Source organism: Ostrinia furnacalis, unplaced genomic scaffold (assembly GCF_004193835.3).
Source record: "Ostrinia furnacalis isolate ACB-3 unplaced genomic scaffold, ASM419383v2 OfSCF0209, whole genome shotgun sequence".
Classification (NCBI taxonomy): domain Eukaryota; kingdom Metazoa; phylum Arthropoda; class Insecta; order Lepidoptera; family Crambidae; genus Ostrinia; species Ostrinia furnacalis.
Genome location: NW_021130448.1, coordinates 124,199 through 141,656, shown reverse-complemented (window position 1 = coordinate 141,656; position 17,458 = coordinate 124,199). Strand labels below are relative to the sequence as shown.

The 17,458-nt window shown below is 35.4% G+C and overlaps 1 protein-coding gene across 10 annotated transcripts in view; it reads left to right on the top strand.

Annotated features, from left to right (window-relative positions):
* cas (castor zinc finger transcription factor) overlaps window positions 1–17,458 on the top strand; it is a 109,456-nt gene that overhangs the window by 30,572 nt on the left and 61,426 nt on the right. Inside the window, exon 2 of one of the 10 annotated variants that reach the window (XM_028309227.1) lies at window positions 2,741–2,799. The exons of the other annotated variants lie outside the window; for them this stretch is intronic. The gene's annotated coding sequence lies outside the window, so the exon portion shown is untranslated. The remainder of the gene's footprint in view (window positions 1–2,740; window positions 2,800–17,458) is intronic. 10 annotated transcript variants of the gene reach the window in all.

Genomic DNA, 17,458 nt, shown 5'->3' with positions numbered 1-17,458 from the left:
ATTATTTAACTGTCGTACCTACCTCAATAACCAAAACAATTTCGAAACACGCCAACCATAAATTCCTCTTCAATACCGAGTACTCTCTATAAATATAAACTTGAAAAAGTAAAACACAGAAAACAGTCGGGAACTGTTCCCATCCACTTGAAGCGTTATAACTTTTTAAGTAATTTCACTTGTGTACATAAACCCCTCTCGCTCACATCGAATAACACACACACTACCATAACCACACATTCACTTGGAATAATACACACTCACACACCGAAAACAAACGCAGATGTTGATTCCATAAAATAATATTTCATGTAAAGCACTAACCGCCCGACCGAGGGCGGAAGGATTGCGTTCTATTTTTAAATTTTTATATTTCGAAGCAATTTAACCGTGGAACAACCAGTCTCTTTGTATTTCACGTTCCTTTTTTAAAATCCAATTTTGAATAATGTGTGCCAGTCCCCGTATGTAATTTTGCAAAAGATTTTCTATACAAAGGTGCGACTATGTATTGAGACTGTTATACGTTATCGTTTTGTTAAGCTTGAAATGTCAATTTGAAATTGACCTCTAAAATTATTTGAACATTCGTGACCATTCATCAATTAAAACGGACGGAGGGCTCGTTATTAAAGCGAATAAAAAAGAAATAAATCTCGAGGCGAGTTTAAAAAGCTTCGTTTCGGAGTAAAGAATGTTGTGTACAATCTCGCTTCGGACAAAAAAGTGACAACAAATAAAAAAGAAAACACAACACGGCCAAGGAACAGATTATCAGCGCTAAAAGGGTTGCACCCGTCCTCCTTTTGTTCCTTCCAAATTCAAACTCCAGATCCGTACAAGGAGGAGCGAATGCGAATTCTATTTTTGAATATTCTACCGAGAATTTTTAATTAATGCCGCTCGGCCGTGCTCGTATTTTTAAAATTCGTATTCTGTTTTAAATCGACTTCGATATTCAATTTTTGCGTTCGATTCTTACTTTTTTATTTATGTTGTGCGATAATGACGTTTCGCTTTAAGTGCTTTATTTCGATTGCCGATTTTATTCCGATGTTCTCCTTGAAGGTCGGTAGTTTTAGTGATTAATGGTGGAGATATGTGGAATGCTTTTTAAACGAAATATTGAATTTAATGATGTTTTGTGGAACTCGCGATCTGTTTTTGTGCGCGTGGGCGCGTATAGACTGATTCAATGACATTGTATTTCCACATCTAAGATTAAGTGTATGGATTATTTATCGGTTAGTTGGGTCGATCAGTCTTTCTATGCGATAGTATGTTAAGTTAAGCGCATTGACCTTAATAAGAGACAATGATGGTATAAGTGTCTAACTGTGGTTTTTATCGGCTGGCAATCTGTGTTGTTGGAATGACAGTGAGCCCTTTGGTATCCAATAAGGCATAGCGCGATCGTCCTACAAATGGGCTGGATGCGCAGTGTCAATAATGCGTTTATTGCGTAGTTTGTAGCGTTATGGCAGGGCTACCTAGATGTCTAAGATTACACAGCAAATAAGACGTTTAGTTTGATTGAGCTGTAGAAAATGTAGAGTCGATGAAGTTCTCGTAATTTTATGACTGCGACTGAAAACGCAATTATGGAGCTTTTCATCTAATAGTGATATATTGAGGTTTCTCATAGATTTTTTTTTAAATTGTAGGATACTTGAGTATAACTTCTTCTTTACACGTTCCTTTTACTTGCTTCAGAGAAAATTAAAACAATACTAACTTTTTTGGTTAAAACCATGTTAAAACAGTCAGAACAATAAGTGAGTAGAACCAAAGCCTAGTCAAAACCATAGTCATGTCTTTATTATGAGATAAATGCCTATAGGGCAGCATTTAGGAAAAAGAATTATGGCGGATTTCATACGAAAGCTCCATCATACACCACACAGGATTCGATTTTCTCTCTGATCTCGTGTCTGACCGAATCTAATAGTTATACCGATTCTGACCTACCGCCAATAACTAGTGTTGTAGAAGCAATTGAGCCAGTTACGACGACTCTGTCAGCCCTGGTGTCATCGTGTGCACTTTAAATGAGTAACCAATAACTGGCATTAAGGGGTCACTCGCGCGCAGCATACGAAGTCGACGACCCCGATACGCAAACGATATATAATCGATACTTATAATCGATACGCATCGATATTAACAATAGATCCGATTCACGATTTTATAAACTTTAACTTTGACTAACGTCAAAAATCTGTCGAACTCCATACAAAAAACACCGGTTAACGTCATAGTTACGGTCAAAGTTAAGTGGTGCAACTCAGCCTGAGTGTCGAAAATTATGGCTGCTTATTCGGTAAAATTGCAATAACCTTAGCTTTATTAAGTTCTAAATGTGTAAAATCAATCTACTTTTTTTTGTTCACTGAATGAGCTTACGAATCATCGATATCCCAATATCGAACAATACCTCAAAAGCCTCGATCGAGCGAGTAATTATGTATTAAGTCCGACACTAACTTTAGTTTTAATAACACGTTTCGAATAGTAATCGCCGGCGTATAATGGCTTCACTTAATATTCCATTTTCGAAAATATTTGAACCGTCATGCTCTATTCCTTTGTACCTACCAATACGGTTGCTATCAGATTTTAAATTTGGAAGTGATCGATCCGATTCTTATTGGGCTCGAAATTTAAATTTGAAACTTAATTGCAGTTACACGCATGTATTAATTTAAAGTAGATGTTTTACATTGTTTATTTTTCTTTCCAGGTACTGATGAGAGCTGAGCTAGAATTTTCACCATGAGAATTCAAACATCATTCTAGCAAGTAAGAATCCAATAGGACAAACTATTGCTTCAAAAAAGGATGTATAAAAAGTTCAAAAAGCGCGTTTTTTGTTTGAGATCCCCTCGTCCCCATGTGTAATTTTATTAGAATCCCCTTCCTATAAAGCATAAGTTTATTTTAAAAATGGAAAGCCGAGCGCGTTCACAGAAATAATTGATGGAACTGGACTCACCCTTTCGTAATCTCGTTGAGGGTTCAGCGCACATTGTTTAAAAAGTAAATCCGTAAGCGTAAAATGCATATCATACTGGCAACTGAGAGCGTACGAAACTACGAAGTGACATTAAAGTTTTAAAAGATAATTTATTATAGCAAAAAGTTTGCACGACAGATTTCACGGACATTAGATTTTAAAAGAAAAAATCCGTCAAGCCAATGACATTCGATTTAAAAATCGAACGATAAAAAGTAATTAGAACAATTTACATGAAAGTGGCTAGTTACCGGCCAAACAGGATACCCATCTAACGCTTAATAAATGAACGTTTTAATTGAACTCGTACAGACAGTCGGCATAATTAGAACTGTGAACACAATCACAACCCAGTGTGTAATTACGAATCGGTATTGATATTAAAAATGCGTTTTTGTTCAATAGCTGAAACAAAGCCGCGGTAATTCGTATGAAGTGACTTGCGTTTAGCGGCCGCTTTGTCTGTCCGTACACACAAAACGATGTATTTAATTTTTTTTCTACACGATTTCCTAAGTTAATTGTCGTAATAATTGTACTCGGAGATCGGATCGATTGTAACATTGTATTAACGAAAAAGTATTTCTCTTGTGAGACTAATGATTGCCTTATACGGTGTCTGTTGAAAAATTAAAAAGTGGCAACACAGTTTCCAAAAGTTTATTTTATCATGACTAAGTCCCAAAAGTGTACTGGTATGAATAATTTATGAACAACTTTATACTTCCCGGGCCGGGTTGGCCGCAAAAGCGGTCCGTTTTTGGGTATAAATTCATCGAAAAACGCCTTTTATTCGGCATTAACATTATTTATGTCGTGCCCGGGTGCTGGACATACGCAGAAAATGGAATAGAATAATACTTATTGTCCAACTGTTACTTTGCTGTTTTTGTTTCGCAATTTTGATGGCTTGACTCAAAGTTTACAAAAACGCTCCCTAAAAAAGAAATGAGTTATAGAAACTTCATTCTTTTTGAAATAAAAAAAGAAATAAGGAAAACGAAATGGCTTTCCCTGTTTTGAGAAGGGTAGAGTTTTGAGTTTACTTATTAACCTTTCTTACAAAAAACTTACTGGCCATATAAGTCATCACCCCAAACAAAAAAGTAAATCAAAACTATAATTCATTTCGATTCGAATTTCGAAAACAAATCAACAGCTTTGCGTTTGCGCACGATGTTTTACGAGCGCAACCGATGTTTTACGAAAAACCCGTGATTTTTATGAATACCATATTTAGTGGACGGAACGAAATAAGAAGTTTCGTACGAATTCGAAGTTGATTGGACTTGAAATATTTCGTACATTGTATGCAACTACATTTATTAACTTATGTAGAGTCTTTGTACAGATAAAAAATAAAAATGACCTATATTTGAGTATTATGTAATGACAAAAAAAACTCACGTAGACTATAGATATCATTTAGATCTGAGCTACCTATTGTACTTGCAAAACGTATTTTCCTTATTTTTTTTAACAAATAAACAGTGACCACTGGCCAGTAGCGGCGGCGATGATCAATAAAAAAAGAAACCACAACAATATGACAGCGATTCTAGTCGCCATATTGCCACTTGATTCCATTGTGAAACTCCAATAACGCGCATGCGTAACCCGCATATTAAAAACCATCCGACTAAACTAACTACGGGCGAAAAGGGGAAACAATCGGCGCGCCATATTTGAAAAGCGACGTTTGAATATGGAACTATTTAAAATTTCGAATCCGTTGCGTTATCGCTAAGACGTGTTGGCGTTTCCCGATTGTTCTTTTCAAATTTCGAACGGGGACTATTATGATATCCGTTTATTCGTGAATCGGGTCCAAGGAGGTTTCGTAACGGTCGCACCTCGTATGGAAACAAAGGATCCGACATTCCATAATTTTAATACTTCCGTCCAGTTTTACGTTATTTAGGTAACGTGAATAGGTGACTTGATTGTACGTGGATGGGTGATTTGATTCTTGTCACTATGTCCAACAAATAATACATCTTGCTTGTTGCGTGAAACAGTGATATATTTTTCAGAATTTTTCAGGGTTTCCATAAGGATTCCGAGATGGAAACAAAATTTTCCCATTCTCACAACACTTAAGATATAAGCGCCATGAAGACAGCCAAGAAATCAGCATAACACTAATACAAATCAATAGAGCTGGCTTCATCCAGCATTCTGCCGTCCTTATTGCAGACAGCTTATGCTGTAGAGACCTTAAAGACAGACCTTAGTGATACTCGAAAAGACGAACATTGTCGATACATTTTATAAATTTTCTAGAGTTTAAAACCTTTTTTTTTATTCCTTCTTCCTCTCGTTCCTTCATTTTAGGCCATAGAGACCATTTACTATGTGCCTTTATTTATGCTTCAGTTTCTTGAAGATGCAGATGCATTATCTACCAGATTGATGAAAATCTAATACATCCTTTTTCCTCCTGTGCGGGTCCCAAATCTATCCCTGGAGCTTATTTTCAAAATACAAACTGCTTGGACAGTGCCATAGTCAAGCAAAGTAGACTACCTACCTATAGGCTTTTAATGTATTTTACAGTGCCTTATACAGTAAATGGTTGACATACGACCTTACGCTTCTATACGCCCTATTGCAGGCCCTGCAGGATCTATTAAACAGCTGGTCTGCACACCATGCAAATATTCATTCAATTTGCACTCGGCAAAACCGTTTCCATAGAAAACGGTATGGTATAAGAAACTCCTGGTACTTGGAAAAGTGGTAATAAGCGAGCCTATCAGTATGCAGGGCCCGGGTTCGATTCCGCGTCACGTACAGGTGAAAATATTCGTTGGACGTCAAATAATGTATTATTATAACTTTCTACAACGTTTTTGGTTTGGATGGACTTTGGTTCTTCGATTATGCTTTAATGGACGTGGTATTCAGAATAATATTATAGAATTCGGAACGTTTAATATTGTAGGTATTTGTTTGTTCATTTATTTATCTTCATTGCACACACAAAAAAGCGGTACAAAAGGCGAACTTAATGCCATTATTAATACACCTACCAGCTACCTACTTATTAGGAATTAGTTAAAATATTTAAGTTTATTATGTACTGCAATTTAATATTTATTTAAGTCAAGGTATTAGTACCTTTCTAGGGATGTAGTTAATGCGGTATCCAAAAGTGTTAAGTTGAAGATTAAAGTAGTAATTTAATTCAGTATGGTATTGATACCTGTTCGTAAGATAAGTTTTACTTGATATTAAGATACGGTAAGTGCCTATTCACTCTCGCCTTAGCATATTTTCATCAAATAATAAAAAGCTGGAGAGTTTGTTTGCTTGAACGTGCTAATCTCAGGAACTAACTACTGGCCTAATTAGAAAAAAATGTGTTGGATAGCCCATTTATTGAGGAAGGCTTTAAGCTATAAACATCATCCTACAGCCAATAGGGGCGGAGCAGTAAAGAAAAATGTTGCAATAACAGAAAATATTAATCAAACTATTTAAACGTCGCGGGAACAGCTAGTTTTCAAATGATACTCGAGTCTTTAAAAATTTCACCGCTATTAGTATTTAGAACAAACTGTAAGTTAACTAAAAATGGTTGGAAATAGAACCGTGTCCATTTTCGGGTTGCAATGGACATTTATTACGCAACGAACAACTATTGAATACAAATACGATAATATATAATTAAATGTAACCATAAATCGGTACTTGATGACCCATTCGGGGTAATGGTTTAGACATAAGGACCCGGGTTCGATTCTCACATGATGCAATAATATTATTGAGTAGCAATCTGTTTTGTTTTATTACTAGCGCCTGCATTAAGTTGCATTATAATTAAGTGTTATTGACAAAGAATATTTTTAGGACAGAAGTGAAATGGATAATATTTGTCTTATTTTATGCCTATGAATATCCAATTGGACAAAAATAGTCAATTGAGATACTTTTATTTAAAGAAAACGTTTGTAAAATACTGGCGTTTAACGTCTACTAAGGGTGGATTCGACCAAACAAGAGTAAATAAATATTAATCTCAGAATTAATCGTCAGTTTTGATATATTTTCCATACTGAAACTGTCTATGTGTCATTTATACCAGGAGTTATTCTCGGATAAAATTTTGGTCGAATCGAGCCTAAGCGAATGATTGCTTATTTCATCATCATCAAAATTTTTTTATTCATGGACTTCAGACCTTCAGATGCAAATGGAGAATTTGGTCTACTACAACTACTATTTCCATACTACAGATATTAAAATGCGCTTGGACGAAATGTAAGCCAAATCTTCCATTTACCTCTAGTAAAGAAAGGGCCGTGTTCCTGCAGTGATGATCAAATGAACTGATGATGATAATGAACTGTTAGCTAAAAATAAGAAGCTTTCTTAAGTACAATCCAAAGCTAAATCACTTCAGCAATCAGTTTACTAAAAATCTAAAAGCTAAATAACAGCATTAAAGCCTTCGCTTAGTTATCTCTCTCATCTACGACGTTAAGCTCGTGACATTTTAAATTTCTTATGAGAACTACTTAATTACATAAAGGTATTTGTGTCGCTTCATTTAAAATATCAAATGTAATGCTATCGTCATTTGTCGTGGTGTTTCAAATGAAATTGCTAATAAGGAACATGCCAATAAGTAGGAAGGAATTTATTAAGTTGTACCGCCCTTTGTGTTAATTCTTTGTAATGTAGTTCACGTTAAGTATTTATTAGTACAGCGGCATATTAAGCTTTACATTGTTGTTAAAATATAGCACCTGTTACAACTAGAAAGATGTTATACAGGGTGGAAATGATTAATTGTGTAAGCTGTTTGTTGACCCCAATAAATGAAAAAAAAAAAAAAAAAAAAAAAAGTGATCTCACTCGATTATTTCTAAACTATACAAGATATTGAAAAACAAGTTACTGATCCTGAAATTGCTTCATGAGCTCTATCAAACGGTATGAATGANCTTGTCTAGGAGGCATATCAATTCGGGCGATTTCGGTTGCCATTGTGAGTGTGTGATTGAATAGCGAAAAGGACATCATCCACGATTCATACATTTTTGGTTCAAAATCTAAAGTGCCGGCCAAAAAAAAAGTGCTGTATTCTGACAGAACACGTCTGCCTTAGCATTTGTCACTATGGCACCAAAGTCATGCCAAGCCATTTATAAATGCCATGTTTTGGCAAGATTCACTCAAGACATCATTTGTTTTACAGTGGAGTTACAGCTTTGGTGCCATAGTAACAAATGCTAAGACGTGTTCTATCAGAATACAGCACTTTTATTTTTTGGCCGGCACTTTTGATTTTGGACCAAAATGGATGATGTCCTTAAATTAGTTTACTTGCTGCGTAATCTGACTGAACTGCATCAAAATCAAAATTATCTTTATTTGTTTAGACTAATTAAATTAGTTCTTGCAAATCGTCAAATGCTCTTAAGGAGCCTATACATGTCTCATTCTTTTTTTGCCCTACCAGCGCTTCGAGACAAAGATTTGGCAATTGCTGAGAAGAAGCGCCGCAACAAACTCAGTCACCACTGTCTGCCGGTTTAAAAATATAAAAAAATATAAAAAAGTAGGAAGTTACATACATTCAGAAGCAAGTTACTTACCACGCGCTCCCGTTGATAGAAGGTGGCCTTTAAGACGCCCATCTAGCACGAGACCGCGTGGCAGTTTTGAATATATTTCTTTAGTGCCGTGCTAATTTCTAGGTTAATTGTTGCGTTTTGATACATATATTTTATGTCAGGTATATCTCGTCATCATGACATCAGACCATCAGTGAAAAAAGATCGCCTATTTTATTTGGCAATATTTCGACTTAACAGATATTTACTATTTATGTATTCGTCATTAGAGTGAATAGCCCAGAAAAAGAAATTAGTTTTTTTAAAGGCCTTAATATGGCTTTTTGTAACTTTTTGAACTTTAAATAAAAGCCGTCATTATAATAAGCCATTTTATTGATGTTTACCTTAAAGATTAATGTATTTCATTTTATTAATAGGAAATTGTCGTAGTTTTTTAATATCCGGTATCCGGCCGGATAGTGAGTTACTATCCGGTATCCGGCCGGATAGTAAATTTAGGCCGGATATCCGGCCTACCGGATAGTTACCGGATATCCGTTTCATCTCTAGTTAATATACCTAAAGATTTTAGTATTGATGTAAGTCAAGTTAATGCCTACGGTATCCAAAAGTGTTAAGTTGAAGATTTAGGTAATAATTTACGCCCGTATTCACAAACGATGCTTGCTTAAGTGAAGCAGCAAATCGAACGCACAGCGTTGAATAGAGCTCTGTGATTGGTTCGTGTGTCACCCTGTGCGTCCACGCGCACTGTGGAACCCCATAGTAATGTTTGTGAATACGGGCGTTAATTTAGTATTGATACTTGCTCTTAAGATAAGTTTTGCTTAGATTCTTTGTTAGTCCTGAAAATAATAGAGCCATCTTTTTTATGAAAAACAAAGCAGGTACAAATTTGACTGCAATCACACCTGACATTAAGAGAGTTGTCTAGCTAGGATGCTACATAACTGCCCTGTAAGTTCCTATTCACTCTCGCCTTATCGTTTTGTTTTTGAACACGCTAATCTCAGGAACTATTGGTCCGATTTGAAAATCTCTTTTTGTGTTGCATAGCCTATTTCCTCTACAGCCAATAGGGGCGGAACAGTAAAGGAAAATGTTCATCATCATCATTTCAGCCATAGGACGTCCACTGCTGAACATAGGCCTCCCCCAATGCTTTCCATGTTGATCGATTGGTAGCGGCCTGCGTCCAGTGCTTCCCTGCTACCTTTATGATGTCGTCGTAAGAAAAATGTTGCAAAACAGGAAATATTATTATTATTCAAACTATTTTCACGCATACGAAGTCGCGGGCACAGCTAGTTTTCAAATGATACTCGAGTATTTAAAAATTTCACCGCTATTAGTATTTAGAACAAACTGTAAGTTAACTAAAAATGGTTGGAAATAGAACCGTGTCCATTTTCGGGTTGCAATGGACATTTATTACGCAACGGACTACTACTGAATACAGATACGATAATATATAATTAAATGTAACCATAAATCGGTACTTGATGACCCATTCGGGGTAATGGTTTAGACATAAGGACCCGGGTTCGATTCTCACATGATGCAATAATATTATTGAGTAGCAAGCAATCTGTTTTGTTTTATTACTAGCGCCTGCATTAAGTTGCATTATAATTAAGTGTTATTGACAAAGAATATTTGTAGGACAGAAGTGAAATGGAAAATATTTGTCTTATTTTATGCCTATGAAGATACAATCAGACAAAAAAGTCAATTGAGATACTTTTATTTAAAGAAAACGTTTGTAAAATACTGGCGTTTAACGTCTACTAAGGGTGGATTCGACCAAACAAGAGTAAATAAATATTAATCTCAGAATTAATCGTCAGTTTTGACATATTTTCCATACTGAAACTGTCTATGTGTCATTTATACCAGGAGTTATTCTCGGATACAATTTTGGTCGAATCGGGCCTAAGCGAATGATTGCTTATTTCATCATCATCAAAATTCTTTTATTCATGGACTTCAGACCTTCAGATGCAAATGGAGAATTTGGTCTACTACAACTACTATTTCCATACTACAGATATTAAAATGCGCTTGGACGAAGTGTAAGCCAAATCTTCCATTTGCCTCTGGTAAAGAAAGGGTCGTGTTCCTGCAGTGATGATCAAATGAACTGATGATGATATTGAACTGTTAGCTAAAAATCCAAAGACTAAAGCTAAATCACTTCAGCAATCGGCTAACTAAAAATCTAAAAGCTCTTAAAGCTAACAGCATTAAAGCCTTCGCTTAGTTATCTCTCACATCTACGACGTTAAGCTCGTGACATTTGAAATTTCTTATGAGAACTACTTAATTACATAAAGGTATTTGTGTCGCTTCATTTAAAATATCAAATGTAATGCTATCGTCATTTGTCGTGGTGTTTCAAATGAAATTGCTAATAAGGAACATGCCAATAAGTAGGGAGGAATTTATTAAGTTGTACCGCCCTTTGTGTTAATTCTTTGTAATGTAGTTCACGTTAAGTATTTATTAGTACAGCAGCATATTAAGCTTTACATTGTTGTTAAAAAATAGCACCTGTTACAACTAGATAGATGCTATACAGGGTGGAAATGATAAGTGATCTCACTCGATTATTTCTAAACTATACAAGATATTGAAAAACAAGTTACTGATCCTGAAATTGCTTCATGAACTCTATCAAACCGTATCAACGATAAGTTACAGAATAAACTCGATCTATCCTAAATCCAATGTTTCCAGGTTCCATACTAAATGTTTGCCAGCCACACAATATTAAATATCTTATTTATAGTTTAGAAATATTCCAGTGTGATCCACCCCGTATTGTTTAGTTTGACGTGCTGTGTCTTTATAAAGGTGGCTGAGGAAGTGAGACGGAAAATAGTTCCCAGTAGTGGGGAAAAAGGTGGGTAGAAAATATATTTTGGTCTAGTGGTGGAATATTTCATGAATAATTGAGTATTGAGTATTCTAAAATCAAAATCAAAATTAAATCAAAATCAAAATTANAATCGCTTAAAATATTATATTTACGTTGTCATTTAAGCCTCTTTACGTTGAATAATATACATGAAATTATAGAAATGTGACGACGTAAAAGGGCAATGCGTAAAATCTCAAAATATATAAGAAAAATATAAAAATTTATAACAGCAGTAGCAAAAGCATTACATGTTAAGGCTAAATGTGAAATTTCATTAAATTCGTTTTAGTAGGTCAGAAGATATGACCCAAAAATATGGTTCTGGCCACTAAAATGGCTCTCCTGTAAAATTTACTTTTTTCACTTACGCCAGTATACGTAGGAGCCATCGTGTTCGTTTTTCAAAAGTTTTGATAGACATTACACTATCGTCATGGTGCATGTACACGTACACACACAAGTAAAGCTCACTCGCCTTCGTGAGTTGCAAGAATTATANAAAAAAAAAAAAAAAAAAAAAAAAGTGATCTCACTCGATTATTTCTAAACTATACAAGATATTGAAAAACAAGTTACTGATCCTGAAATTGCTTCATGAGCTCTATCAAACGGTATGAATGATAAGTTATAGAATAAACTCTATCTATCCGAAATTCAATGTTTCCAGGTTCCATACTAAATGTTTGCCAGCCACACAATATTAAATATCTTATATAGTTTAGAAATATTTCAGTGTGATTCCACCCCGTATTGTTTAGTGTTAAAATATTAGTTTTATTCTGTGTATGTTTGTACTCTATGGTAAAATTCGCGCCTTTTTCTAAAGCTTGTTACTTCTATCTACTCTGTGGGCATCAATAAAAGACAGTTGTTGTACTTTATAACTGTTATTATTTCAAAGTAAATACCACTAAATTCGATTACTCTAACATTTAGTTTGACGTGCTGTGTCTTTAAAAAGGTGGCAGAGGAAGTGAGACGGAAAATAGTTCACTGTAGTGGGGAAAAAGGTGGGTAGAAAAGATATTTTGGTTTAGTGGTGGAGTATTCCATGAATAATTAAGTATTGAGTATTCTATGAACTACTTAATTTTATATGTGAAGGCATCTTTGTCTTTGACAAGCCACGATAGCCGAACGGTGAAGGGGTTGGACTGGCCGACTCGAGATCCGAGGAACGTGGGTTTGAATCCCACAGCCGCTGGACTATTGTGGTGAGCCCATTCGTAACCCAAGCATGTTTAGCTTACCACGAGGGGCTAACGGGACTATTAGTGAAAAACAAATTACTAAAAATCTTTAAAAAAATATTTTCGCACCTAAAGTCTGAAGAAGGTTGAAATGTAGAGAAGAAGTTAGTTTAATAATAATGATACCTAGACACATTAATTAGTTAAAAATACTTTGCTCTATACTTATTATTATTTAGTAAAAGCTTTATAAAGAGAAACTCAATTGCTTCTCAACATTTATCGAAGTAAAAGAAATAAAATAACACTCATTGTTTGTACGAAAGGACTAATATAATTGATTTCACAATACATCTACACAGTACAACTGAAAACCGACTCTACATCGTTCAATATAAGGTTGGATATAGTTTGAGAGATGTGAGCGAGATGTCCACAAATTGCCGACTTCCTTGGTATTTTTATTTTTATTGATAAAACGACAATTGGTAAAGATTTGGACTTGAATTGGAATTAAGTGGTGGGACTTCATTTAGGGCTATTTAGTAAGCATTTTATTTTTTTACCCACAACGAGGAAGCTCTTGGCCTGTATCTCACCTGATGGTAAGTGACGATCAGGCCGAAGGTGGAAGCGAGCTTCACCCGGAATCCTCAACCACGGAGAAACTGGCTATCTTACCTCTAACTGCCGGAACACAACAATGCTGTTGTTATGGCGACAGACTTAGGTAAGATGGTGGTAGCTAGCCAGGCGGACTTAGAACAAGCCCAACCACTAACCAAACCGAACAGAAAAATCTGCCCCCACTGGGAATCGAACCCGGGACCTCTGCGTCTGAAGCAGGTGGTCTTACCACTAGACCACAGAGGCGGTTAATGTTACATTTTGTTACAATTAGGTACAGTCAACGACAAATAGTTCGTGACACCCAAAGTGGCCAAAAAGTTGACAACACAACCTTATTCCAATGAGGGCTATCGTTTTAGCGCTCACCAGTTAGCGCCACTGTAGAGTAAGGTCCTGTCACTTGCTAGTAGCGAAGACAGTGGCACCAACTGGTGAGCGCTAAAGTGGTAGGAGGACTATCGCATTTGCACTCATCAAGATGGCGCCACTGTAGAGTAAGGTCCTGTCAATCGCCAGGGGTGCCAACTGTTAAGTATAAAAACGATAGCCCTCATTGAAACAAAGACGTGTCGCGACCTATTTGGTTACTTTTTCTTTTCCAACTTATTTTTCTTTTCTGACTGTACTTTTCTGTCTGTATGTATGTACCATCTGTATTTATCAATATTACGTTAGGTTGATTTTCACTGAAATTGCTGAAAATCAAAAAAAGGTTTTCGTTATGTCGTAAATGTTCATTTATCTGGATTTGTCGTATGCCAGTTTTATTTTCAGAAGAGTGCTTTTCTCTTTGTAGCCAGCGATATCTTGAACCAAAGTTTAACCATGCTTATTTACGATCTCTATGTAGGTATTTATACGTTCTTTTTTATATACTTTATGTTATGAAGGTGTGTCATTTAATACAAAATATCAACCTAAGCCTGACCGATCAATACATTCATAGACCCTAAAAAACTATAAACCCGCCAAAACCCTCGCACAATGTTGCGATATTAATCAAAATCGTCGCCATTTTTGAGTCCGAATGCATTAAAACTTTCACCCCATTCAAAAAACTGCGATAGTGTCAGATTTTCCTCGTCCACTCGCAACCCTTCCAAAAAAACTAAAAATAAAACCCGTGAGGGGTGCTTTAAAATCGTTATTATAATCTACGCCATTTTGACTAGGGCCCGCGCCCTCCAATTTTAAATCTTTCGGACAAAACCCTTTGATGTATGCGTTTTGGCAAATACGACATTTGGCTGTTTCGAGGATTTGCTTGATGCATATTTGAGATTAAAACTTGAAAATGAATGACAATTTCGTTGTCGTAATAACATTTTGTAAAATGCAAAATTTGAAGGAAAAATCAGTGAGATTGGCACAAACATACTTGTGTCTTATAAGGAAACGTAGAGACAAGAAGTTACAAATTTAACCATTAGTAGAAAAGGCAGACATTGTTCAAACATACGCATTAAAGTTATCATTAGTTATTGCCTATAAGGAAGCTTNCACCCCTTATGATATTTTACATTACCACGACCACTATTTTTCAAATATTTCTGTTTTTTTATTTGTATCGGCAACTTAAGTAGTGTTGCTGTCCACCCCAACTCTTAAAACCCCCAGAATCCTTGCAGTTTTTACACAAAAGTTAATCAAAATATTTTATTTCCTTAAAATTTTGAACGATTTTTACTTTCACTCCACTTTGACTCATCGTTTTGTAAAAAAAAAGTATGAACACTACTGCGGCAAGTTTTTTATAAAGTTGACGCAACTATCCAAGATTCCAAAGTAGATGCAATTCCGCCGTTTCGTTTAGAAGTTCCTGTGGCCACCTCCAGTCTCCATTCAGCTCAATGGTACCATAATATTGCATTGTCATCGTACTTACACAAGTATACCAAATTTCAGCTCAATTGATTAAGGAGAACTGGTTTTAAATTCAGTTGTAAGATTTATCCCATACTAACTAACAAGCGAAGTGCTTGTAAAAATGATACGCATATCTTTTTTGCGACTAGGTTTCTTAGAGTATTATAATACCATTTTGGAATCTTGGATAGTTGAACTTTATAAAAAACTTGCCGCAGTAGTGTTCATACTTTTTTTTTTACAAAACGATGAGTCTAAAGTGGAGTGAAAGTAAAAATCGTTCAAAATTTTAAGGAAATAACATATTTTGATTAACTTTTGTGTAAAAACTGCAAGGATTCTGGGGGATATAAACAGAAAACCAGGAATAATTGAAAAATTGTGGTCGTGGTAATGTAAAATATCATAAGGGGTGTAAATTTTCGTCGAATTTCATAGTTTATTGTGTAAGTTAAAAAATAATTGAGATAGATTTTTTTCCTTATTTTTCCTAAAGTAGTCATGACTATGTCCATCCTGTGGCGTCGGCTTATCCTTGAATTTCGGGACACGTTGTATACATAGTTGGTCAGGGAATTTTGAAAAAATTGTCAGGGAAAGTCAGGGAAAAGTCAGGGAATTTTTTCGAACATTTGCAGTGGACACCCTGGTTGAATTCCTACATTTCAACCTTTTTCAAAACTTTAGGCGCGAAAATTAGGGAAAGAGCTAGTTTAATTTAACTATAATGATACCTGGACACATTATTTAACAGTTTGTTTAAAAATACTATGCTCTATACTCGTTATTATTAAGTAAAAGCTTTATAAGAAAAACTCAATTGCTTTTCAACATTTATCGAAGTAAAAGAAATAAAATAACACTCATTGCTTGTACGAAAGGACTAATATAATTGATTTCACAATACATCTACACAGTACAACTGAAAACCGACTCTACATCGTTCATATAAGGTTGGATATAGTTTGAGAGATGTGAGCGAGATGTCCACAAATTGCCGACTTCCTTGGTATTTTTATTTTTATTGATAAAACGACAATTGGTAAAGATTTGGACTTGAATTGGAATTAAGTGGTGGGACTTCATTTAGGGCTATTTAGTAAGCATGTACTGTATTTTGATACAAATCACGCACTTATTTCAACTACATAAGGTGTTAGTGTTCCTTGATGTGATGTTGTCTGTATTTAACAATTATGACCAATCGGTCGGATGACCGATTTCAGCCATGGTGACCACTCCGACTCCTAGCTGTCTTGGCGGCGCTGCCACGCTGGTCAAAGTCAAAGTCAAAATTTCTTTATTTGTTTAGACTAATAAATAGTTCTTACAAATCGTCATTTTGCTCTTAAGGAGCCTCTACATGTCTCATAATCTTTTTACCCTACCAGCGCTTCGAGACCAACATTTGGCAAGTGCTGAGAAGAAGCGCCGCAACAAACTCAGTCACCACTGTCTGCCGGTTAATATAAATAAATAAAAAAAATAAAAAAAAAATAGAAATAGCAGTAGTAGGTACATTAACACACACATCGGTGTGCCCAAAGATAACTTAGGTACGTAGCCGATCTTCGCGGCAAGCCCCCTCGCACATTGAAGGCATCATCTGAGCACACCGCCAACATAGTTATAGTGAATGGCGGCAGATGGACGAGCTTGGATTTAACAATAGTTACATAGGGTGATATATTCTGAAATTACTGAAAATCAAAGATTTTAAAGACTGTAAAAAAGATTAATTTCTCGTATGCCAGTTTTCTTTTCAGAAGAGTGCTTTTCCATTCGTTATTACTTAAGATTTCTATATGGGTATTTACATACTATAGGTTCTTTTCTTATGTAGGAAAAGCACTCTTGTGAAAACAAAACTGGCATACGAAAAATCATTTTTTTACAGGCTTTACAATCTTTCTTATTTGATTTTTAGTAATTTCAGAATATATTACCCTATGTAACTATTGTTAAATAGTACCTATGTAGGTACTTTATGTTATGAATTAAGTGTGTCGCTTAATACAAAATATCAACCTAAGCCTCGATCAATACATTCATAGACCCTAAAAAACTATAAACCCACCAAAACCCTCGCACAATGTTGCGATATTAATCAAAATCGTCGCCATTTTTGAGTCCGAATGCATTAAAAGTTTCACCCCATTCAAAAAACTGCGATAGTGTCAGATTTTCCTCGTCCACTCGCAACCCTTCCAAAAAAACTAAAAATAAAACCCGTGAGGGGTGCTTTAAAATCGTT